The 25,247-nt window shown below is 37.7% G+C and overlaps 1 long non-coding RNA gene and 1 pseudogene across 1 annotated transcript; one reads left to right on the plus strand and one right to left on the minus strand.

The window, feature by feature from the left end:
* The first annotated feature begins 10,857 nt into the window (after positions 1 to 10,857).
* Positions 10,858 to 13,688, plus strand: LOC113887625 (annotated as a pseudogene).
* Positions 13,689 to 15,272: 1,584 nt separating this feature from the next.
* Positions 15,273 to 24,855, minus strand: LOC113887626. Its single transcript, XR_003509773.1, has 3 exons — positions 24,817 to 24,855; positions 20,772 to 20,919; positions 15,273 to 15,405 (listed from the first exon to the last, which is right to left on the minus strand). It is a non-coding gene; the product is annotated as an uncharacterized LOC113887626 (long non-coding RNA).
* Between the last annotated feature and the right edge of the window lie 392 nt (positions 24,856 to 25,247).

The raw sequence follows: 25,247 nt of genomic DNA on the forward strand, positions 1-25,247 counted from the left end.
CTTGGCATAATAATTCTTCCTGGTTGGAGGGAAATTTCCAAGTTTCCACTGCTTAAGATATAAAGACAAAAATATGAAAAAAATATTTTCTTTAAAAAAATAATTTATCTATTTTAATTGGAGGGTAATTACTTTACAATATTGTAGCGTTTTTTTTCCATACATTGACATGAATTAGCCATGGGTGTTTATGTGTTCCCCATCCTGAACCCCCCTCCCACCTCCCTCCCAATCCTATCCCTCAGGGTCATCCCAGAGCAGCAGCCCTGAGCACCCTGTCTCATGCATCGAACCTGGGTTGGTGATCTGTTTCACATATGATAATATACATGTTTCAATGTTATTCTCTCAAATCATCTCACCCTCACCTTCTCCTACAGAGTCCAAAAGACTGTTCTTTACATCTATGTCTCTTTTGCTATCTCATATATAGGGTCATCATTGCCATATTTCTAAATTCCATATATAGGCATTAATATACTGTATTGATGGGTCTTGCCCTACATAACTTGACCCTATCGATGGTTCAGAAAAGCTTAAGTTCAGTTCAGTTCAGTCTGTCAGTCTTGTCTGTCTCTTTGCAACCCCATGGACTGCAGCAGGCCAGGTTTCCCTGTGCATCACCAAATCCTGGAGCTTGCTCAAACTTATGTTCATTGAGTCAGTGATGACCTCCAACCATCTCATCCTCTGTCATCCCCTTCTCCTCCTGCCTTCAATCGTTCCCAGCATCAGGGTCTTTTCCAATGAGTCAGCTCTTCATATCAGGTTGCCAAAGAATTGGAGTTTCAGGGGCGCCGCAGGCGGCGGAGGCTCTGATGCGCCGGGCGAGCCGTGACTCAGAGCCGGTCCTGGGCCCGACCTGGAGCGCCTGGTGCACCGAGGGGAGCCCCGCGGCGAGCCTGGGCGCCCCCCAACCGCCCCACCCCCCCAGGACAAGAGCCTTCTCTTCAAGTCCTCGGGCCGCGCACTCCTAGGTTCTCTGCATGGCCGCAGGCGAGCGGACGCAGGAACGCGCAGTGTACTTATTTCCCGGACCAAGGACGGAACCTGCGCCGAGTCCTAACCACTGGACCGCCAAGAAATTGCTGGGGAAATGTTTTTTAAATACATGAAGTCATGCTGTGCTTTAAAAAATAAAAACTAAAAATTAAAAAAAAAAGAATTGAAGTTTCAGCTTCAGCATCAGTCCTTCCAATGAATATTCAGAACTGATCTCCTTTGGGATAGACTGGTTGGATTTCCTTGCTGTCAAAGGGACTCTCAAGAATCTTCTCCAACACCACAGTTCAAAAGCATCAATTCTTCAGTGCTCAGTTTTCTTTATAGTCTAACTCTCACATCCATACATGGATGATGTGAGAAGCTTTGAGGTAGCACATATTTCTGATACAAGTTATTGATTCTCTGAACTGGCATCCATGATTTTGTTTAGTTTTCTTTGAATAGGTAATAGGCACAACCTGGAAGAGAGATGGTAGTACACTTAAGAGTAGGGACCATGAGCTTTGAGTTCACTTTTCTTCATGTCACTTACTTGTACCTCATGGCCTGCTCAAACACAATTACATGAATTCCACTTTCATTTGATAATAGAGTGCTGCTGTGTCCACCCAAATCTACAGCTTGGTGGGTCCGAGAACACATAGTTTATGACGTGTAGCTCAAACTGTCTGGTAAATTGGTGTCCCGTCATAAAGAATTCAGTTTCTACTTAGGCCCAACGACAAACTAAGAGCTGTTTCTCAAAAAGAAAATAGTTATCTGATGATGCTAGGGCCTTTTGCCAAAATTCTAAAACTCATCCCCATGATTCACCTATAAAGGCCTGTTGAAGGTTTCAAACAGCACCCTTCTCTGCACTGACACTTCAGGCACCACTTCATCTTCTGGATCATGGGTTTCAGCTCATTAGACGTTGTGCCTCTATTTGGCTGCCCAAGGGGTCAGATGCAATAACTTATCCTTCAACTTAAGAGGGATTTCTCCACACAGTCTACATCACCAAACCCTTAGACATTTCACTGAAGTAGAAGAGCCCTGAATTTCAGTCAGATTTGCCTTCCATTCTCTGACACGCAACTATCTTGACAGTAGAGCTTAACAACTAGGGCTTCCCTAGTGTCTTAGATGGTAAAGAATCAGCGTACAATGCAGGAGACCCAGGTTCAATCCTTGGGTTGGGAAGATTCCTGGAGAAGGAAATGGCAACCCACTCCAGTATTATTGCCTGGAGAATTCCATGGATAGAGAGGCTTGTTGGGATACAGACCATGGGGCTGCAAAGATTTGGATACGACGGAGTGACTAACACTTTCACTTTCTAACAATAAGTTTAGTGTGTAGCTGCAATTTCTTGCTCACTAGGTGCAATCAGCATATTGTTATCAATGCAATGGTCCAGTATGATACTGTCTAGAGAAGAAAGGTCATCAAGATCTCTAGGAACCAATGAGTGGTGTCACCAAAATAGTGGCATAGGAGACGTTAGCCTCCATCCACCCTCAAAGATCAACATTACTAATAGATAGCTATCCATGAAAGATAACACAGGTGGGAGAGGTCAGCAGTGAACTTCAGGAGCTTCAGCCAGAACATGGAACCAAAAAAACACGAGTGGAACTGCACAATAAGGGTAAGCAGAACAGCTTCATTTTGCCCACCTCTTCCTATTTCCCAAGTCAGCAGTGCTCAGTGCAAAGAACGAGCTCCCAGACTCAAGAACGAGCTCCTAGGTTCAACCGTTACCCCTGCCAGGAAAAGGACAGCAGGCGAGTGACCCACTTCCCTAGGCTTTCATGGCACAGGTCAAAGGACTCACTCCATTGTCCCTTTACCCAGAGCCCAGCAAAGCTGAGACATTTAGGAACAGGGAAGAAGGGCATGCACAACCAGCATCAGCCTGGCAGAGGGAGGGGGTTTTCCACTGCCTGCTCTGCAGACGACCTGGCTGCCTGTGGATGCTGCAGACCCTGTCAGCCTTCATCACTGAGGGCCTCATCACAGACACCAGCTGACCGCTCTGCAGACCTCCCCAGCAGCCTCCCCCCACCACCCTGCAGAAATCAAGGGCCAGCAGAGCTGCAGCAGCAGAACTCCTGCAGATTAGCCACTAAGTTTTTCAAGGTCCCAAGAGGTTTGGCATTTGCAGACACCAGCTGCCTGGATCCCTCCCGCTCCCTTCCCTCCCCTTTCTGTAAAGCCTGAGCTCCACACAGGCAGCCAGGTCCAACCTCTGCAGCTGTATGCATGCACGTGGTCAGCCTATATCCAAACCCCTGACCCGCCCCGAGTGTACGCTCCCCACCCACTCTGGCCACTACCACAGCCTGCCCTGGTCCCTAGCCTTGGGACCTGGAGGCACTGTGGAGGACCCCAAAATCCACAGCAGCCATTGAGAACCCTCTGCAGTGCTCAACAAGGACCATGTGGTAGATGACATCGTGGACCCCAGTGGCCTGAGCTGATGAGACTCAGGACAATTCAGACATGGAGTCACTGACGCCTGTGTATTTGGCACCCTGAACTACTTGTTCTGAAGTCACAGCTTGCTCCAGATGGCCTCCACCCACGGATGAAGGGCTTTCCTTATCAAAGTATAACTAATGACAGACTGTTTCTTAAGAATGTTTCTCCCCAGGATTACTTTCTCATAGATTTTCATGAAAGTACATTAACTGTTATATATAGTAACCGTATATGTAACTGTTTTTTCATAAAAAACATTTATGAAAAATATATTATTAAAGCAAATCCAAATATTGTGGAGATTGACAAATTTTCTAAAGCATTGAATTCTAGAACTACAACCATGAAATAGGAGCAAATTGTTCTAGAATTTCAGGTGTATATTTTGTTTACAGGGAAAGACCTAATGCCCTAAAAACTCTAATAAATTCAAAACTTCTGTTACATTCTCTTTTAATTAATGTTTTAATTTGCACAACTGTCAGTGAAGGAGAAAATAGAAATCATGCTAATGAAAGCAAATGAGACTATTTCAATGATAAAAGAGAAAACATTAATATTTGTGATGTTAATCCATTGGAAACTACAAATGGTTGATTCTCCTTTAAACTATGCTGAATATTGCATACAAATTAAACCTTTTACAGATTATGCCTACAGCAAGTATGCATGCTTCAGTTAACATGTTTGACAAATTATCTCAAATGTAATAGTTTGCAAGATTGGTTCATGTGGCTTTTAAGAGTTTGCAAGACACAATATATAACATTTGCTATCATAAAAATAGTTTTTATTAATTGCCAAAAAACCCTAATTAAGTAAAAGTAAACTTGTAAAACATTGTCTTGAAAACATCAAGGGAAGATTGTTATTATTGAAATATAATCATTTGCTATGGTTCTTCCTGACTGCTTATATCAAAAACTGAGAAGAAAGAAATGACTTAAACATAGAATTGTTAAGCAAAAAGGAGGAAGAATCACACCAGTCAGAATGGCTACCATCAAAAAACCTACAAATAATAAATATTGGAGAGGAGGCAGAGAAAAATGAACCCTCCTATACTTGGTAGGAATGTAAATTGGTGAAGGCACTATGGAGAATAGTATGGAAGCTCCTTTAAAAAACTGAAAATCGAGTTACCAAATGATTCAACAATCCCACTTCTAGGTATATACCTGGAAAAAATGAAAACTCTTATTCAAAAAGATTCATGCATCCTAATGTTCAAAGCAACAGCACTATTTACAATAGCCAAGACATGCAAACAGTCCAAGTGCCCATCAATAGGCTTAAGAAGATGTGGTGTACACACACACACACACACACATACACATATACACACAATGGAATATTACTCAGCAATAAGAAATGAAATATTGCCATTTGCAGCAACATGGATAGACCTAGAGAATATTATACTTAGTGATGTAAGTCAGAAAAAGACAAATACTGTATGGCATCACTTATACAGAGAATCTAAAAATAATACAAATGAAACTATATGGAAAACAAAATAGACGCACATACATATGTTCACCAAATAGGAGAGGAAGTGGGGAGAAACAGATTACTATACACAAAATAGATTTACCAAAGCCTTTGACTGTGTGGATCACAACAAACTGTGGAAAATTCTTAAAGAGATGGGAATACCAGACCACCTGACCGGCCTCCTGAGAAATCTGTATGCAGGTAAAAGAGCAACAGTTAGAACTGGACATGGAACAACAGACTTGTTCCAAATCAGGAAAGGAATACATCAAGGCTGTATATTGTCACCCTGCTTATTTAACTTATATGCAGAGTACATCATGAGAAATGCTGGACTGGAAGAAGCACAAGCTGGAATAAAGATATGCAGATGACATCACCTTTATGGCAGACAGTGAAGAAAAACTAAAGAACCTCTTGATGAAAGTGAAAGAGGAGAGTGAAAAAGTTGGCTAGAAACTCAACATTCAGAAAACTAAGATCATGACATCCAGTCCCATCACTTCATGGCAAATATATGGGGAAACAATGGAAACAGTGAGAGACTTTCTTTGGTCGGGGGGAGGGGGCTTCAAAATCACTGCAGATGGTGACTGCAGCCATGAAATTAAAAGACACTTGCTCATTGGAGGAAAGGCTATGACCAGCCTGGACAGTGTGTTGCAAAGCAGAGACATTACTTTACCAACAAAGGTCCACCTAGTCAAGGCTATGGTTTTTCCAGTGGTCACGTACGGATGTGAGAGTTGGATTATAAAGAAAGCTGAGCACGGAAGAATTGATTCTTTTGAACTGTGGTGTTGGAGAAGACTCTTGAGAGTCCCTTGCACTGCAAGGAGATGCAACCTGTCCATCCTAAAGGATATCAGTCCTGAATATTCATTGGAAAGACTGATGCTGAAGCTGAAACTCCAATAATTTGGCTACCTGATTTGAAGAACTGACTCATTGGAAAAGACCCTGATGCTGGGAAAGATTAAAGGCAGGAGGAGAAGGGGACAACAGAGGATGAGATGGTTGGATGGCATCACCGACACAATGGACATGAGTTTGAGTAGGCTCCAGGAGTTGGTGATGGACAAAGAAGCCTGGCGTGCTACAGTCCATGGGGTCGCAAAGTGTTGGACACGACTGAGCAACTGAACTGATCTTGTAATAAACTATAATGGAATACAGTTAGAAAAAAAAATAATTGAGTCATTTTGCCGTACACCTGAAGCTAACCCAACATTTTAAATAAACTATACTTTGATTTTTAATAAAGGAAGCAAAATGTAAAGATTTGGAAAATTCTCAGACTATTCATACCCACTGCAGTATTGTTGGGCTTCCTTTGTGGCTGAGCTGGTAAAGAATCTGTCTGTAAAGCAGGAGACCCTGGTTGGTTCCCTGGGTTGGGAAGATCCCCTGGGGAATGGAAACGCTACCCACTCCAGTATTCTGGCCTGGAGAATTCCATGACTGTATAGTCTATGCAAAGAGTCAGACACAACTGAGCAACTTTCACTTGGCATCACTTGACTTGGCAGACTATTCATGTTGCAACAAAAAATTAGAACACTAAAAGTGTGGCAAAGTGACCACTCGATAGGGAAATTACTTTCAGCATGAACTGTGTACTTCATCAGCTACTCCAGGAGGAAGTCTGACATTTTTGCACTGAAAGGGAAGGATATGAGAAAGAATGAAGGACGACTGTTGAATTTCTTACCTTTTCCAGGATAGGACCACACATGGCTGAGAATGTGCATTATTCTTAAAAAAAAAAAAGAGAGAGAGTGACTCTGAAAATGATTCAGGGTCATCTGGACTGCCTCCTCAGTTTCAAAAGTAGGGAGAAGAATTGCTTTGCTTACAAAAAAGGCAAAACAATTCACCTGATATGAAGAACTGATTCATTGGAAAAGACTCTGATGCTTGGAAAGATTGAAAGTGGGAGGAGAAGGGGAAAACAGAGGATGAGATGGTTGGATGCCATCACTGACTCAAAGGACATGAGTTTGAACAAGCACCAGGAGTTTGTGATGGACAGGAAGGCCTGGTGTGCTGCAGTTCATAGAGTCGCAAAGTGTCAGACACGACTGAGCGACTGAACTGAACTGAACTGAACTGATCTCAGCAGTCCTGGAGTTCAAACAGGTCCAGCACCATCTAACAGCACTGGGAGAGGCCAAAACCACACAGACAGGGCTAGTAGATGCATTCTTCTGCTAAGCGTAGAGTGAGGACATGAAAAACCCAAGGTCCTATTTTCCCCTGAGAGGGGAAAAGAGTTATTAGAGGTTCTGGTAGAGCTTCTGGCAGGACTGATTGGTGGGAGCCTTGTCCATGAAGACTAGAAGTGCCTGCTATGTCTAATGCATAGAGACCAACACACAGTCAAGGAAAATGAAGAATCAGACAAACATATCCTGAATCAGTCAAATCTAAAGAACAAGGCAAATCTCCAGAAACCAATTCTAATAAAAGTATTCACACAATTAATTAAAAGTAAAATTTATTCTAAAAATTTCATAAATGTCTGCCAAAACATATTAAGAATGAACAACAGAAGATTGTCACAGACCTTTCAGATATTAAAAAGAGAATATCATGAACAACTTTATGCCAATACACTTAAAATTTTGATACAATGTATAAATTTCTACAAAAAATAATTTACCAGAAATAACTCAGAAGCAATTTAAAATTGAATAGTTCCAGTGATAAAAGGATTTGCATTAGTAATGAAAATCTTCCTACATTGAAAGCTACAGGTGCAAAGAGCTTCACTAGCAATTCTACCAAACATTTAAAAAAGCAATAATTCCAGCATTACACAAACTATTATTCCCAATAATAGAATAAGAAGGTACAATTTGCAACTCATGAGTCTAACATCAGCTTGTTAACAAACTCTATCAAGAGTCGTCTAAGAAAGGAAAATTACATGTGAATCTCATTCAAAAATATGCATGCAAAAATCCTTATAAAATACCAGCAATGGAAAAAAGGATTAATATAGCATTAGATTGTAGGGTTATTGCAGAAATGCTGGTTCTGTTTTACTTTAAAATTTTAATTAATGCAATGTACTATATTACCATATTAAAAGGGGGAAATCATATGATTGTCAAAACAGATGGAGTGAAATTACTTCATAAAATTAATCACATGTTCACAATAAAAAGACTCAGCTAAATTTCTACAGGTAAACTTCCTTTAAGGGAACTCCCTGGTGGTCCAGTGGTTAGGACTTCACACTTTCACTACCAAGGGCCTACATTAATGCACATCATATATAATTCTGCACATAGAAATACAAAATAATATAGAGAAAAATGACTGGAATTGAGAAGTACATTTAGCAAGCTCTCCATGAAAGTGAAGTGAAAGTCACTCAGTTGTGTCCAACTCTTTGCAACCTCATGGACTATACAGTCCATGGAATTCTCTAGGCCAGAATACTGGAGTGGGTAGCCTTCCCCTTCTCCAGGGGATCTTCCCAATCCAGGGATCGAACCCAGGTCTCCTGCATTGCAAGTGGTTTCTTTACCAGCTGAGCCATTCCGAAGTGCTTTCCAAAAGTCATTAACATAACAAGACCCCACTGTGGCTCTCCTCACATAGAAAATTCCAAGTGTTTTAGGAGCTCTGTGCCAGAAACAGAACAAAGACCAAACATATATTTTTCATTATAAATACTGTGTCACATATGTCAACTTAAAAAAAAATGCACAACATGACAGTTGCAAGTTAAGTTTTCAGTCAATTAATTCAGTCGCTCAGTCGTGTCTGACTCTTTGCGACCCCATGAATTGCAACACGCCAGGCCTCCCTGTCCATCACCAACTCCCGGAGTCCACCTAAACCCATGTCCACTGAGTCGATGATGCCATCCAACCATCTCATCCTCTGTAGTCCCCTTCTCCTCCTGCTCTCAATCTTTCCCAGTATCAGGGTGTTTTCCAATGAGTCAGCTCTTTGCCTCAGGTGGCCAAAGTTTTGGAGTTTCAGCTTCAACATCAGTCCTTCCAATGAACACCCAGGACTGATCTCCTTTAGGGTGGACTGGTTGGATCTCCTTGCAGTCCAAAGACTCTCAAGAGTCTTCTCCAACACCACAGTTCAAAAGAATCAATTCTTCAGTGCTCAGCTTTCTTTATAGTCCAACTCTAACATCCATACATGACCACTGGAAAAACCATAGCCTTGACTAGATGGACCTTTGTTGACAAAGTAATATTTTATTTGGGGCAAAATGAGGACTGCAGCACAGATATAGCACCTCAAGTAGCTCTGAGAATCTTCTCTGAAGAGGTATAGGAGAAGGACAGTATATATGCTATTTTTAGTGAAGGGAATACATGCAGTCAAGCACATATTTCTCCGCGAGGTTTCTACTAGTCTCTTGAAGCCTTCGCTAGTCACATGGAACATGTGACTCTCATACTGTAAACAATCCTTCATCACCATGAAGGATTTTAGTACTTTTCTAGATATGAGGAAATACAAGAATTGGGCTCATAGAATCTGGGGGCTTTCCAAGTGGTATTAATTGTGAAGAATCTGCCTGCCAATACAGGAGACATAAGAGACACGGGTCTGATCCCTGGGTTGGGAAGGCCCCCTGGAGAAAGTATTCTTGCCTGGAGAATCCCATGGACAGAGGAGCCTGGAGGGCTATAGTCCACGGAGTTTCAAAGTGTCAGACACGACTGAAGCAACTTAGAATGAATAAAATTGGCTCCTGAAAATATCTATCTGAAGGCCTGTCCTGCCAGTCCACACACACACACACACACACACACACACACACACACCAAATCCCCCCCACCCCCACTCAGCAGAGAGGACCTCATCTCATTTCTGTTCTCCACCCTGAATGAAGGGCAGCAGCTGCAGTGGCAAAAGACTTAATCCTTGTAGAGGTAGATGGCAAGTGCCCATGGAAAGTGGCTAATTTGTAGTTGATGCATAGAACCTTGCATAAATAGATATTTGATTTTTGACAAAAGTAGCACTGCAGAGGAGTAAGGGAAAAGTCCTTTTTTTTTTTTTTTCTTAAATGGTGTGGAGACAATTGAGTATACACAGGGAAAAAGTATTAAAAAATTAAACTTAACCCTGACTTTACCACACACACATACATCAGTATACACAGTCCCTCCTCATCATTTGATTTGGTACTTGTGAATTTCTTTGCTCACTAAAATTTATTTGTGATCCCCAAATCAATACTTATACAGTCTTTTGTGGTCATTGTGATCCTGCACTGAGTGGTGAATGTGAGTCTTTCAATGAAGACACTGTCAGGTGAAGTCGAATAAGGCAACTTTGTTTTAGCTCTCATACTGTGAACAATTGTTCTTTCAAGGTCTATTACTACCACATGTTTTTTCCTATTTTTGCTTGTTTTTGGTGTTTTTACTGTTTAAAATGGCCTCTAAGCACAGCACTGGAGTACTGTCCAGAGTTCCTAAGAAAGCTATAATTTGGCTTATAGAGAAAATATGAGTATTAATAAGCTTCTTCAGGCATGAATTACAGTGCTTGGGCTGTTGGCCATGAGTTTCTCAACCTAAATAAACCTACATTATGAGGCAGTAATCAAGTAGAAAGCATTTATCTGAGATCTAAGAATTGCAATTGGTGCACACAGATTCTGGTTGCAACCCAGTGTCTCCCTTGGAAATAAAAGATCTTTTAAAGGCAAAGAAGAGAGGTTTGTATTATAAGGAATTTTAATTGGAATTAGAGGCAGGCAGTAGCATTGGCTTAACATGATTAAGTGCTAAGACTGTTGGATGCATGCTAAGTCGCTTCAGTCATATCCAACTCTTTCCAACTCTGTGGACTGTAGCCGGCCAGTCTCCTCTGTCAATGGGATTCTCCAGGCAAGAATACTGGAGTGGATTTCATGCCCTACTCCAGGGAATCTTCCCAACCCATGGATCGAACCCAGGTCTCTTATGTCTTCTGCGTTGCAGGTGGGTTCATTACCACAGAGGGCTGTAAAATTCCTCACTGTGACAAGTACAGGTGTCCCTAGGTTTGTGGTTGGCCCAGTTCAAAAGTTCATGGTTCCACATGGTTGGGACATGTATAAAATCCACTTTGGTAATGGCCTCCCAGCTCTAAGACCCCTTGACGTAAACAACTCCATTTTATTTCATAGGTTCAAAGTTAATGAGTCAGTAATTTGGTATATCCAGAAAAAGGAAGAGGAAATTTACCCATCTTTACATGAGGCAGCTCAGGAAAGTGCTAAAGGAACAGCTCTAGTGTGTGATGATGCTATGGAAAAGTGACTAAGTCTGTGTGTTTATAAGATGATAACAAATTAATAAAAGCAGAGTGGGCAGCATTCTTGTGAGGCTGGAAGCCAAAAACATTTACAGTCACATTACCCAGGGTTAGGAAAATGTTAAACCCGTCTTGACAAAGGCTGGCTGATTGGCTTGCACATTTCAAAAGGCCATATGTGTGAAAAACATTGAACTTGTAGATGAGGCAGATCTGTAGGTCAGAAGGTTGTGGAAGAATTTTTAAGGTATCCACTAAGTCTTGTACAGGAAAAGAATAATGGAAAGAGAAGATTTACAATGCTGATGAGACTGGCTTGTTTTAAAAGGACATTGATAAAGATCATATACAACAGAAATGGCATTTCAGATGGTGAAAATGTCATCAGAGACTTACAGGAACCTAATCCTATATTTTTCCTAAGAGCATAGTTCATAATTTACTAATTCAGTGTTTATGGTGACTTTATAAAACATAACTATTGAGAATAATTAGAATCAAATGTATATATATACACATATTATATAATCTTACAAATCAATAAGAAAAAGATGGACAACAAAGACCATTATAAAAAAATTAACAAAAGATTTGAACAATTCCCTAAAAAAAAACAGGAATTCCACAGTCCAAAGATCATTTGAAATGGTGCTCAACATTATTAGTAATTAGGAAAACATAAATTAAAACTGCAGTACAGAGACCTTGCAGACACCACCACCCTGAGCTTCCTGCACTGCCCAGCCTAGTTCACATCCACCATGTTTTTGGACATCACCATCCACAGAAAGCCCTTAGGCTGCATCCCCTTTAAACTGTTTGCAGACCAAGTTCCAAAAAGAGTAGAAAACTTTCATACTCTGAGCACTGGGGAGAAAGGTTATGGTTATAAAGGTTCCTGCTTTCACAGAATAATTCCAGGATGTATGTGCCAGGGTAGTGGCTTCACATGCCACAATGGCACTGGTGGCAAGTCCATCTATGGGGAGAAATTTGATGATGAGAATTTCATCCTGAAGTATATGAGTCCTAGCATCTTGTCCATGGCAAATGCTGGTCCCAACACAAAATAGTTCCCAGTTTTTCATCTACACTGCCAAGACTGAGTGGTTGGATGGCAAGCATGTGGTCGTTGGCAAGGTGAAAGACAGCATGAATATTGTAGAAGCCATGGAGCGCTTTGGGACCAGGAATGGCAAGATCAGCAAGATTACCACGGCTCACTGTGGACAAATCTAATAAATTTGACTTGCATTCTACTTAGCCACCAAACCATTCCTTTTGTAGCTCAGGAGAGCACCCCTTCACCCCCATCTGCTTGAAATATCCTATAATCTTTGTGGTCTCACTGCAGTTCTTTGGGTTCCATATTTTCCTTATCTCCCTCCAAGTTAACTGGATTGCAATGTTAAATTTATGATTATGGAATTAAAAACTAAACAACAGAAACAACAACAAAACACCCACAGTATGAGATCATTACCCATATTCCAGACTGGTAAATTTTTCAATACAGTTCAGTCGCTCCATTGTGTCCAACTCTTTGTGACCCTATGGACTTTAGCGCCATTCCTTCTATAAAGTGGTAAATTTTTACAACCTGATAATATCCCATGGTGAAAAAGATATAATTCTAATTACTCTATGGGTGGAAGTGCACAATTAACATAAGCACTTTGGAAAATAAGACTCATTTAATAAAACTGAAAACATATATACTCTGTAGTCCAGCAATTCCATTCTTGAGTGAATACCATACAAAAGTGCATGTATACACACACCCGAAGGCACTGAAAAGAATTCCCATAATAGCACTGTTCTTAATAGCCCGAACAGGAAACAATCCATAGGTACATTATTGGTGAAGGTAGGAATAATCTGTGGTGTTTCTTCTCATAATGAGAATAAGAACTCTAAATATGGGGAGGTATACCCATATTTTCTGAAATGATTATCATCCCCATGTTTTTTTAATGAGGATAGAAAATATGAGTGCTCAGAGCAAGCTCCAGAGAAAGGTAATGTGCTCTAGTCTAGGAGTAACAGATCTTTTTTCCAGATTTTCTCTATTTTTAAAAGCATAACAGTTTTCATTTTGTTAGCTTAAGATTCCATTTTAAATATTTTAAGTGTATTAGCATATTAAAATCCACAGAAAGCTAAAGAAGCATTCCCCTGCTCTTGTTATGTTAATGGACATGTCATTTAACCGATTTAAATTTTATTGTCCTCATCTATTAATTGGTGATGAGTCAAGTCCATTAGCTATAAATGTATTAGCAAATAATGGAACACTTGAATAACAATGTTCAAATAAGAGTTATCCTCTCTCTCACAATAAGAAAAATCCAAAAATCAGCAGTTGCAGTCATTTTTTCAGGTGCTCAAAATGAATTACTCTTTTTTTGTGTTTCACTATCATTACTATAGGGGAGTGAAACTTGCATCACCCAAATGTCTCTTGGCCTGTGCTTTATTTCCAGCTGAAAACAATCAAGTCCTAAATTAAGACTCAAGAAGAACTTTACACCTAACTGCCTAGGTGTGTAGACAGGGACAGACCTAGTTATGTCCGTTTGTTAAAATCCCTTTTTGTGTTTCACTGGCTCTGCTCACCACACGACAGGCCAATGAATCCAAGAGATGAGGTGTTGAGGCAAGCAAGGGACTTTAATTGGGGAGCCAGCTGACCGAGAAGATGGCAGGCTAGCATGCCAAAGTAACCATCTTGTCAGGGCCTGTATGTCAGATTCTTTTACATATCAGAGATGGTTGGAGTGAGGAAACAAAGAAAAAAGACCACTTAATTCCTGCAAATATCTCCCAGAATGACAAACTGCAGATAAGGGGATGTGTTAGTTTCACTTCCTTTTAGTCATTTCATGGGTGGTGTGAAATGGAATATCTCCTGTCAAGTCAACAAAAATGTCATCTCTCTCTGTGATTCCAGCCTCCGAAATGTGAATTTCTGGGCTGCGCAGGTAAGCAGCAGAAGAGATGCACCAGGAACTGCGCCATTTTCCACACAAAGGATTCAAGAATGTCACAGTCTTTCACAGGTGGACGGGGTCAGGATGTAAATTCAAAATTAACCCTTCCTGGTTACATGCCTGGCCCAGCAAACATTTATTTATCAAACACTTCTTTTCCATCTCCATGTCAATTACCTTTCTCCCCTCTGAAGTGCCAAATCACAACATTCTCTTTAGTCTTTAGCTGAAGATGGTATTTAGGTGACGGAAAATCCCATGGATGGAGGAACCTGGAAGGCTACAGTCCATGGGGTCAAAAAGAGTCAGACACAACTGAGCGACTTCACGTTCACATTTCAGCCATTTTGGTGAGTTACTCAGTGTTCCTGGGTCTCCCATGTATGCCTTCATGCCTGCTAGGTCACTTCAGTCATGTCCGACTCTTTGTGGCCCCATGGACTGTGGCCTACCAGGCTCCTCTGTCCATGGGATTCTCCAGGCAAGGATACTGGAGTGGGTTTCCATGCCCTCCTCTAGGGGATCTTCCCAACCCAGGAATTGAACTCCCTTCTCTTCTGTCTCCTGCATTGGCAGGCAGGTTCTTTACCACTAGCGCCACCTGGAAGCACCCTCCTATATATACATGTTACTAAAATTTGTTTGATTTTCTCCTGTTAATCTTAGATCAGCCAGAAGAACCCAGAAGGGTAGAGGAAAATTTCCTCCTCCCCAACATCACCATGTACACACAGGCATCACATGTGTGTGATATGAGCAGGGAGGGTAAAGGAAGGAGGCTACACCCATGACATCTGTCCTTCTTTCATTAGTAATCAAAATTATTTCTCAGAGTACTACTTAAGTTTTTCTTTCTTTCATCTTTTTATCATGAACTATGCCACAAAGTCAGAGCTTCCCGAACTTGTAGCTCTGTGGTAAAGAATCTGCCTACAATGCAGGACATGCAGGTTGGATCCCTGAGTCAGGAAGATCCCCTGGAGAAGAGGATGGCTACCCACTCCAGTATTCTTGCCTGGGCAATCCCACGGACTGATGGGCTACTGTCCATGGGGTTGCAAAAAAGTCAGATACAACCTAGCAACTGAGCAAGCACACACACACATGGCACAAAGTCAGCCTTGGTTGCAGGGGAGACTGGAAAACCAATAATTCATTTTGCCAACCCCTGCAGAAGAATATAAAAGAGAAAGGGTTAAGGAATGAACATTGCATGTCCCAATACAATGTCAGGTACACTCACTGTAGTACCCCAAAGGGTGGTTATGAGGACCAGTTGTGCTGTCAGATTTGAGAATCTTTAGAATTTACAAAGTGCTAAACAAATGCAAGGAATTATTATGCTCATCTTTTGGAACTAAGTATCATTAGGTATGTTAGCGAACCCAAATTATGATTCAGTGATTAGTTACTGAGAAAAAGGTGTTTTAAACAAATATCATACTATATGATTTAAATCTATTTTTACATATTTTGAACATCAGCTACCGACTGATAGCTTGGGATTTTGCTCAGGATAGAATATCTCAACTTAATGAACCAATATGAAAAATTCCTTTCTTTTCTAGGAGATGAATCTGGAAAGCTTGTCATATTATTTACCTCTAACTGAAGTTTCTACTGTGTATAGATGGAAGGCAAAGAGAAAAAATTCCCTATAGAAGTAGGCAAGGGAAAACTGATATTGATTTTCACAAAATAAATTCAGAGTAACTCTCACAGGCTTTGGGTGTATCTAGGTCACTGGGAAGAAAAAAAAATAAGACTAACATTTTGCTGACAGGAGAAATACAGTTATTTCTTATACATAGTTATTAAATGGATTCAGAAAATTTTATTATTATACCAAGATAATTTCAACCAAGTAGAACTGCATACATATATGAACAAAAGGCAAGAATATAATTTTGACAACACTATGCATTAAGATTGGTTTTGAATAAGGAACTCATGGTTAAATTACCTTTAAAATCTCAAATAAAATCACTTAAAAATTCAAATCATTTCAAAGTGGCAGCTACTCCACACATGATATGTGGCCCAAAGAACATAGTCAGTGATTATTTCTCTCTCATACAACTCCAAAATCATTCAAAGTACCACAGGGCTCTTCAAGGAGTTTTCAGAATTACTAGGCTTAACTATTTACCTAAGTAGTCAATTTAGCAATGTCAACATATGAATCCAGTGGACAAGAAAGAAAGTTATCTTTATTAGCCAGCGTGTGCATGTGCATGCTCAGTCTTATCTGACTCTTCACAACTCCATGGACTGTAGCCTGCCAGACTTCTCTTTCCATGGGATTCTCCAGGCAAGAATACTGGAGTGGGTTGCCATGCCCTCCTCCAGGGGATCTTCCCGACCCATGGATCAGAATGTCGGTGGCAAGTTTACTAAGTGAGGGAACTTACCTACAAGGCTTGTCTCTGTTGTATGTGTCCCTGCTTGCCTGAATCTTAAAAAGTTTATATAGAAGCCTTAACAGGGTTCAGTCATATATCCTGTCCAGATGGTCTCAGCAACACCTTTTTTTTTTTTTTTTTTTAGGATTGAGTAGGTTGTGGGAGGGTATAGTATAAGGATGATTGCCACAAGACAAGAACACTGGGGTGCAAATTGCAATCAGAAGAGGTAATAAGGAACATCAGTTTCTCTGAACCTAGATTTCTTCTGTGTCTCTAGCAATAATAACTAGATATTTTGAAAGTAAATAAGAGAAAAAGACATGTTTGATAAATACCTTAGGAATATTACTTTTTTCTAGCATCATTGAGATTTAATTATAAATAAAAATTATATATATTTAATGTGTACAAAGTGATGCTATATGTATATACTATGAAATGACTACCACAATCAAGTTAATTAACATGTTGCCTCACATAATTACCATTTTTTTCTGTGAGAACAATTAAGATTTACTCTCAGCAAATTTCAAATTTACAATATAGTATTAAATAGTCACCATGCTGTACATTAGATCTTCAGAATTTATTCATCCTGCACAACTGAAATATTGTGTATTAGTAATTCTCTGGCGGTGATCCTATGGTTAAGACTCTGGGCTTCCACTGCAGGGGGCCTGGGTTGGATCCCTGGCCAGAAACTGAGATCCTGCATGCCACTTTGCTGGCCAAATGAAAAACACAGAAAGATATTCAACATTGTCAGCCAGGAGGGAAATGCAAATTAAGACTGCAATAAGATATTACATACTATTAGAATAGCTCAACTAAAAAACAGTGATGATATCAAATGTTGGCAAGGCTGCAGAGAAACTGGATCTCTGATATATTGCTGAGGGGAATGCAAAATGGTACTCCTGCTCTGGAAAATAGTTTAGTAGATAATTTAAAAACTAAATATACACATAATTCTTCAATCATCTTCTTCAGTATTTATCCCACAAAAATAAAAATTTGTCTACAAAAAGAGTTGTACATTAATGTTCATAGCTGTTCTACTTATAATAATCAAAAAGTGGAAATAACACAAATGTCCTTCAATTAGTGAATGGTTAAACAAACAGTGGCACATATAAATGTTGGAGTGCTACTCAGCAATACAAATGAATCAACTATGGTACACAAGTTAGATGGAGTTTAAATTATTACATAGGTAAAAAAATAGAACCTCAAAATGTTACACATTATGATTTTATTTACATAATATTATCTAAATGAAAAAAATGTAGAGATGGAAAACAGATTCCCAGAGTTTAGGGATGGTTGTGGGTTAGGGTTAAAAAGTGATGTGTGTGATAGAGTTCCTTTGTGGTGATGAAACAGTATCTTTATCGCAGTGGTTGTTATAACAATCCATATATGTAACATCATTTCAAAGAACTTGCACAGAGAGAGAGAAATGAGTGCATGCAGTAACTAATGACATCTGAATACAGTCTATAGTCTAATTAATAGTATTCTATTAATGTTAATTTCTAAATTTTGATAATATGTATTATGGTTATATAGGATGTTACCATAAAGGGAACCTGAATGAAGGGCACACAGGAATTCTTTTTACTATTTTCACAATCCCTTTTGAATATAAAATTACTTCAATATATAAAGTTAAATAAAAGTAAATAAAAATAAAAATAATTAGAATAATGATCATTTGTGTTAGTATTAATCGATGGATAATCTCACATGATCCTCACAGCAATCCTATGATTTAGAAAATATTATTAATTCTACATCACAGGATTGCCATGAGGTGTCAATGAGGAAGTTCTTTTGGAAGATTAAAAGCAACTTAGAAACATAAGCCATCAGATTATCACAGCATACCTCAAATTTGTGTACACATCCCCTTTAAAAGTACACAACACACACACACTTAGATATACATATTTACAAATTAAAATGTCCAATTTCGCATATTAGAAAGGAGAAAACTGTGTCTCAGAAAGATCTTGGATTTCCTTTAAGTCATCCCAGAATAAAAGGCTGTCATGAATTTGTCAAATTAAATACTTGTTAGGTGGAGTACAAACTGTCATATCACAACAGAAATTGAAATTGATCAGTTTCTTACTCACAGGTCCTGGATGAATTACCTGGCACTCCTCGAGGGGTCACATGTGGAGGTCAAGGCAGAGGGAGAGACAGGACCTGGGGCACATGCCTTTATTAGGGTCCATGGGTGGAATGCTTTGCGGTTTCCAAGTTATGGCTAGATTGATCAGTTCAAGTCAGAAGAGTAGAGTTTTGATAAGCCCCAAGTGTCTTGTCTAATCGGCACATAAGAGGGGAGACTGCTGATCACAAGGACTCTTAGGGAAGTTGGATCAGGAACTTATATTTACTTACGACTTTACTAACGACTATGTAGGGCATGTACTTGCATGAGGGACTAGGGTCTATGTAAGGCCCCCTCAGGCCATTTGGTTGAACAAAATGGATGCTAAATCAGTAATATCGTGGAATAACTTAACTAAACTCTCAACAAAAGCCCAAAGTGACACTTTTATAAATATGGAAAGCCAATGTTAAGATTAGTATCTAAAATTGATGTGTGGAATATTTCATGAAATCCTTAAACAAAGAGGGTATTGCAGGGATTTGAAACACTAGGTCCTCAAAGGTATTGTAACACCACAGTAAATGAAAACCTTGCACTATGGGCTCAATTATTGACAAAGATCAATAAATTGAATTAAGAGTTGAATTGCTCTTGCATAAAATAGGTATTTAACAGAAGTAGATATCCACAGAAATATTTTTAATTTATAACATAGACTAAGTCTGTGGGCATTAAAATTCAGAGTTGGAAAAATTTAGAAATTAAAAAAGGTGTTAATTACTTTCACTTAGGTGGAAGTTCATGGTGAGTTATTTAATGAAAAAGATGGATTATGTAAGATTAATTCTTCTTGGTAAAATGCTATTTTGTTTCAAGGTCTCCAGCGAGTCACAGGATCAGGATGTAGCCATGGTCAAACACTCTCTTGGAAAATTACTCCAGCTAATGGACAAGAGTTGACGTCAGTGAGTAAAGCACACATGATCTTGTGTTTTCAGAAGCTACCAAGGCCAAACTTTATGCACGGGCTTTGACAAGACAGAGAAACATAAATGTTGGTATCATTACACTATTTGATTCTGTACATGACTTGCCTGCATACATGCAATTTGGGAATATAATATATATATTTCTAAATGTGGCAACTGTTGAATAAAATGAACTAGGTAATTAATATTGATTAAAAAAGTATGAAATGAAGGGTAATGGAGAAGGTATTACTTCTGTTTTTATTATTATATTCTATTGCCTGGTATCACTAGTAATGGTGAAAAATCATTTGCAATGTTATTAAGAAAATTATTGTGGAATAAAAAATACTGAATTTGAGTCAGTTCTAGATAGGTGGATGAACCTAGTGCTTGTTATACAGAATGAAGTCAGTCAGAAAGAGAAAAACAAATACAGCATATTAATGCATGTGTATGGAATCTATAAAAATGGTTTTAATGAACCTACTTGCAGGGAAGAAATGTAGATGCTGATATAGAGAATGGACTTGTGAACACAGTGAAGGAAGGAGACAGTAGGAAAAATAGAGAAAGTAGAATTGACAAATATATACTACCATCTGTAAAATATACAGCTGGTGAGAAGTTGCTGTATAACACAGGGATCCCAGCTTGGCACTCTGTGATGACCTAGAGGGGTGGGATGGGGGAGGATGGGGAGGCTCAAGAAGGAGGTGATATATGTATAATTATGGCTGATTTGTATTGTTGTAGGGCAGAAACCAACACAACATTGTAAAGCACTTTTCCCCTGATTAAAAAATACATTTAAAAAATCAAGTGTAATATGGATTTGAAGCAAAGAAAATTTTCATCACTGAATCAGGATTCTGATTCTCCATTTTGGAAATACAGGTTGGATGGACAATAGCAAAAAAAAAAAGAAAATTATTGTGGGAAACAATAAAAATGATACCATAGATCAGTTATCCAATATGTTTTTGCAAATGAGAAAAATGATGATAATGATAATCATTAACACTTGATGCTTACTTACATTTCTGGCAGAGAGCTTAGTGCTTATATGTAGATTATCAACCTTGATCTTCACAACAATCTTATGCTATAAAAACATTGTGAATTGTGTATCACAGAATTTTCATGAGAATTCAGTGAGGTAACATATGCAAAGAGCTTTTTGGAATCTGAAAAGTAATAACAAACATAAATGGTTTTATTATCACAAAATTAAATTTCATTAAAAGTACACATTTAATAATCACATTTGACGGAGTTCCCTGGTGGTCCAGTAGTTAGGACTCTGTGCTATCATGACAGATGTGGAACTAACATCCCACAAGCCACAGAGCAGAGCCAAAATATTTTTTTAAAAAGCACATTTTATTTGTTGTTAAAAATTGACTTTGTTATCTATGGGATATGAAGTTGAACTAGGTTGTTGTCATAAGCCCTAAAATCAAAGCTCTGCTTGGCTTGTTTCACTATAAATGAAACATTCTGATTACAATGATGTAGTGTGTAGTTTGGTCTTAATATCCCAATGTCCGAAACAAATATTAATCACCTGAAAACACTAAGAAAATCCACTGAAAAATTTTGGTCAGTAATATGATTTGGTTAGAGAAGCATTTAAGGAAGTAAATACAGTGGCTTCCCTACTTATTAGCAATAAATCTTTTAAAAATAATATGTAAAAGACTCTATCCACAGCAGAAAAAAAAAGAAAAGTTGTCAATGAATAAATTTAAACATTAAAAAAAATCTTGATTGTAAGTAAATACTGTCCTTTTGTGTGTATGTTCACAAATGGAATAGATTCTGGATGGGAAAAAATGTATTGAAATATAGCTAATCAAATTATAATTTGAAAGTAATTTTTTTTTGAGACATTGGACATAGTATTGTTTCAGCCTATATACAAAAAAAATTGTGAATACATATAAGAAACCAAATGAAGAATGCCAATGAATAATATTTAACCCATTAAACTGTACTATAAAGCCACAATCATTAAAAGAATCACTGGAGCAATAGCTCAAATGGATACGGGAAAATTCAACACTTGCAACTCACTTCTCACCATTAAATGGATACATTACCCACATTTTTAAAGGCTGTACTTGTAAATATAAGCCAAATAAAAATACACTAACAAGTACATCCTTAATCATTTGTTAATGAGGAAAACAAGTAGCAGCTTTATAAACAAGTATAATCATGACTCCCTTTTTGTGAAATAAAAAAGTGTAAAAAATGTCTTCATGTTTATATATTATGGGTGAGTATACATATATATATATATATATGAGGAAAATGATAACAGGAAATTCTCACATGCTGTTAGTAATTGCTAAGGTTTGCTGTTGTTGTTTAGTTGCTATGTTCGACTCTTAAGATCTCATGAGCTGTAGCCCGTCAGGATTTCCCAGGTAAGAATACTCAAGTGGGTTGCCTCATCCTTCCCCAGAAATCTTCCCAACACAGGGATCGAACCAATGTTTCCTACGTCTCCTATATTGACAGGAAGATTCTTTTACCACTGAGCCATCTGGAAAGCCTGAATTGTTGAGGTTAGGCTTCCACTAAGTTGGATAACTAAACAAAAGTATCAGGATATATTCTCCACTGCAACTCAATCCATTGATTATTTATCAAATGTTTAATGTGAAAATAAATAATATAACAACAGAGAAGTTAATTCCAACACTTTAGCACTTTACTTACCTAAAATTACATGTTATACATCATTTCCAAATTCCAGTTATTTATTTTAAGTTGTATGAAACACTAATTACCCATACCACATGTGATACATTTAAAATTTTCTATTTAGAAAAGCTATCAGCAACCAAGTTAATTGGTCTCTTGACCCACCAGGTGGCACATTGAAATAGAACAATTATTGTAATTAAGGGTTATTAAGATAGAAAAAATAATTGAGGACATGTTTAATCCTGTATTTTTAACAGCAAAGCAACAAAAAAAAATAGCAATATATTTGAACGTTTGTTAATACATAGTTTTGTCGCTAAAAACTTAATTTTGTACTTAAAGCTGTGTAATTGTTAATAAAATTTACCAACATATAAGGAACTGGAATGAATCTATTTAGTAGCTAATATTAAGTCCCACTATTAAATTGACATCTCGATGTTCTTTGGCTTTCAGGTGGCTGTCAACAACCCTGGGTGATTTTGCACCAAAGTCACTGTAAATTTGTTTTGTGAGAGCCTGGATCCCAAAATACAGAAGAGTATCAAATGTTTAAGAGGCCCATATTAGGCATAATCTCCAAATAAGTACTACCTGAAATGTTTGAGAATGAACCTAAGGCCCATATTTTGGGGGTGATGTGTGTGGAGGATTATTTTAATTGTGATTCATGAAGAGAGCTATTATCACTCACTTAGGAAGACCTAGAAATTCATGTTGAGAACTTATAGTTTGCTCTGGAAGGAGGTACGTAGACAGGAATTATATAATAACCAATAGCTTTACCAATTAGCAAAATTAACCCACCGGTAATGGAAAAACAAAAACAAAATGGAAGACAATCTAAAATTCAAAGGGATAAACATCAGGTATTTTCAAGGACACAAGATGAATAAAATTTCTTTCACAGAAAGATTTTAAAAAGAAGTTTCAAAAATGATAAACACATATGAAAAGAAAAGGCTCAATATTGTTAAATTGTTAATATTTCCTGAATTAACTTACAGTTATTTTAGAATTAAAAGTCCTAACATAGCCTAACTTAATTTTTGTAAATTTAATGAAGTGAGGTAATGGTAATCTCCAAAAATAAATTGATAATACATGACACAGAAGCAATAAATAAGTCAAATAGGAAAAGAAATTGAATAATAGCTACTCTACTACAAAGCCATAATAATTTAGACAATTTGCTGCTGGCTCAGCCATTAGTCATTGCAATTTATCTGAGAGGTAGCTGCAGTACAGTCGATATCCATCAGAAAACCACACATAAATCCTTCATTTAAAACATATACCCAAATTCAGTTCACATGGGTTAACATTTAAATTTTATAATTTTCAAACATTTATAATATTAATTCATAAAGCAGTCTGACTTAGATAGACATCTGTGATATACTTAGATTTTATAGTGTGATGAAACATGAAAAAATCAATTTATACAATATTTCCCATTGTTAAAAAATTTATCAAATACTTCAGTGTTTGCATATATATGTGGGTGTGTATATATATATTAGGATTTCTTTTGAGCATACAGATAAGTACAGGGGATATACACTAAACAATTTGTATTGCTTATAAAAGCACTAGAGAAATATATAAGGTGTGATAGGAGATTATTACACTTTATGTCTTACATTATTTACTATTTCAAAATGACCAAATAGCTGCCTTTAAATAAGACATTGTAGAAAGAAAATGCAAGTGGTTAAAAATGAAAGGGAACAGCTTAATTCTTCTATAACTGACAAGCAGTACACTTTGTGCTTTTAAGTAGATTACCTTGCTTAATCTTCACAGACACATAAAAATGTAGTATAGTTGTTAATTCTACATTACAGATTTGTCAGAGTGAGTAAAAAAATCAAATATGAGAAAAAAATGATCACTGAAGGAGCTTAGAATGTTCAGGTTCCATCTCTAAAAACAAAATAGTTAAATTCTAAATAAATGCTATTTAGAATTTATTTATGAATTTTACTAAAGTTAATCACATAATCAGCTTCCAATTTTGGAAAGTAACATATAGTCATCCTGAATTTACAAAAAAAAAAAAAAAAAGAATAAAAAAAATCTTTCTTTTCTGGGTATATTTAAATACATACATGCATATATATATTTTAAGAGAACAATCAGGAAATATACCACATTGTTAATATTTCTTACTTTAAGAAATGTGAGGCACAGAAGGTTGGTGTGGGTGGGAAGGCAACTGCTAATTTTCATTACATATCTTTAGCTAGCTCCATTTGAGATAGAGAATGGGAGCTATTTTGTTATTTAAAACAGTCAATAGAGGTAAAGAAATAAAAAGAGATTCTACAGGCAAATCATTTAATATGGAAATTTAAAAAGTCACTCACCTTCTAGAAGCTATAAGTTTTCTCTTCTGTAAACCAAAGATATTAACCATATTTAATATTAAATTCGGACAAAGGTAGCAGCAGCAATGATGATTCTTAAAATTTAAAAACTACTTACGTGACAGGCTGACTGCTTGGTGGGTATTTATAGATAATCTCACTTGAACCTTGTAAAAGTTCTAGGATACAGATACTATTAATTCTGATGATTCAGTTCCTCTTGGAAAGTGAAAAGAGATAAAAACAAGCTATTAAATTATCACATGTGCTTCAAAGTCAAAATACACATTTAATTATGTTCTCTTGACATCCTTTTTAAAGCCAATTATCTATATATCAGGATGTGATTATCCAGGCTAATCCTTCATGTTAGCTATGCTTAATCACCCCTATTCCATTAATTGTCATTTTATGCCTCAAGGTCTCAGATG

The sequence above is a fragment of the Bos indicus x Bos taurus genome, chromosome X (assembly GCF_003369695.1).
Source record: "Bos indicus x Bos taurus breed Angus x Brahman F1 hybrid chromosome X, Bos_hybrid_MaternalHap_v2.0, whole genome shotgun sequence".
Classification (NCBI taxonomy): Eukaryota; Metazoa; Chordata; class Mammalia; order Artiodactyla; family Bovidae; genus Bos; species Bos indicus x Bos taurus.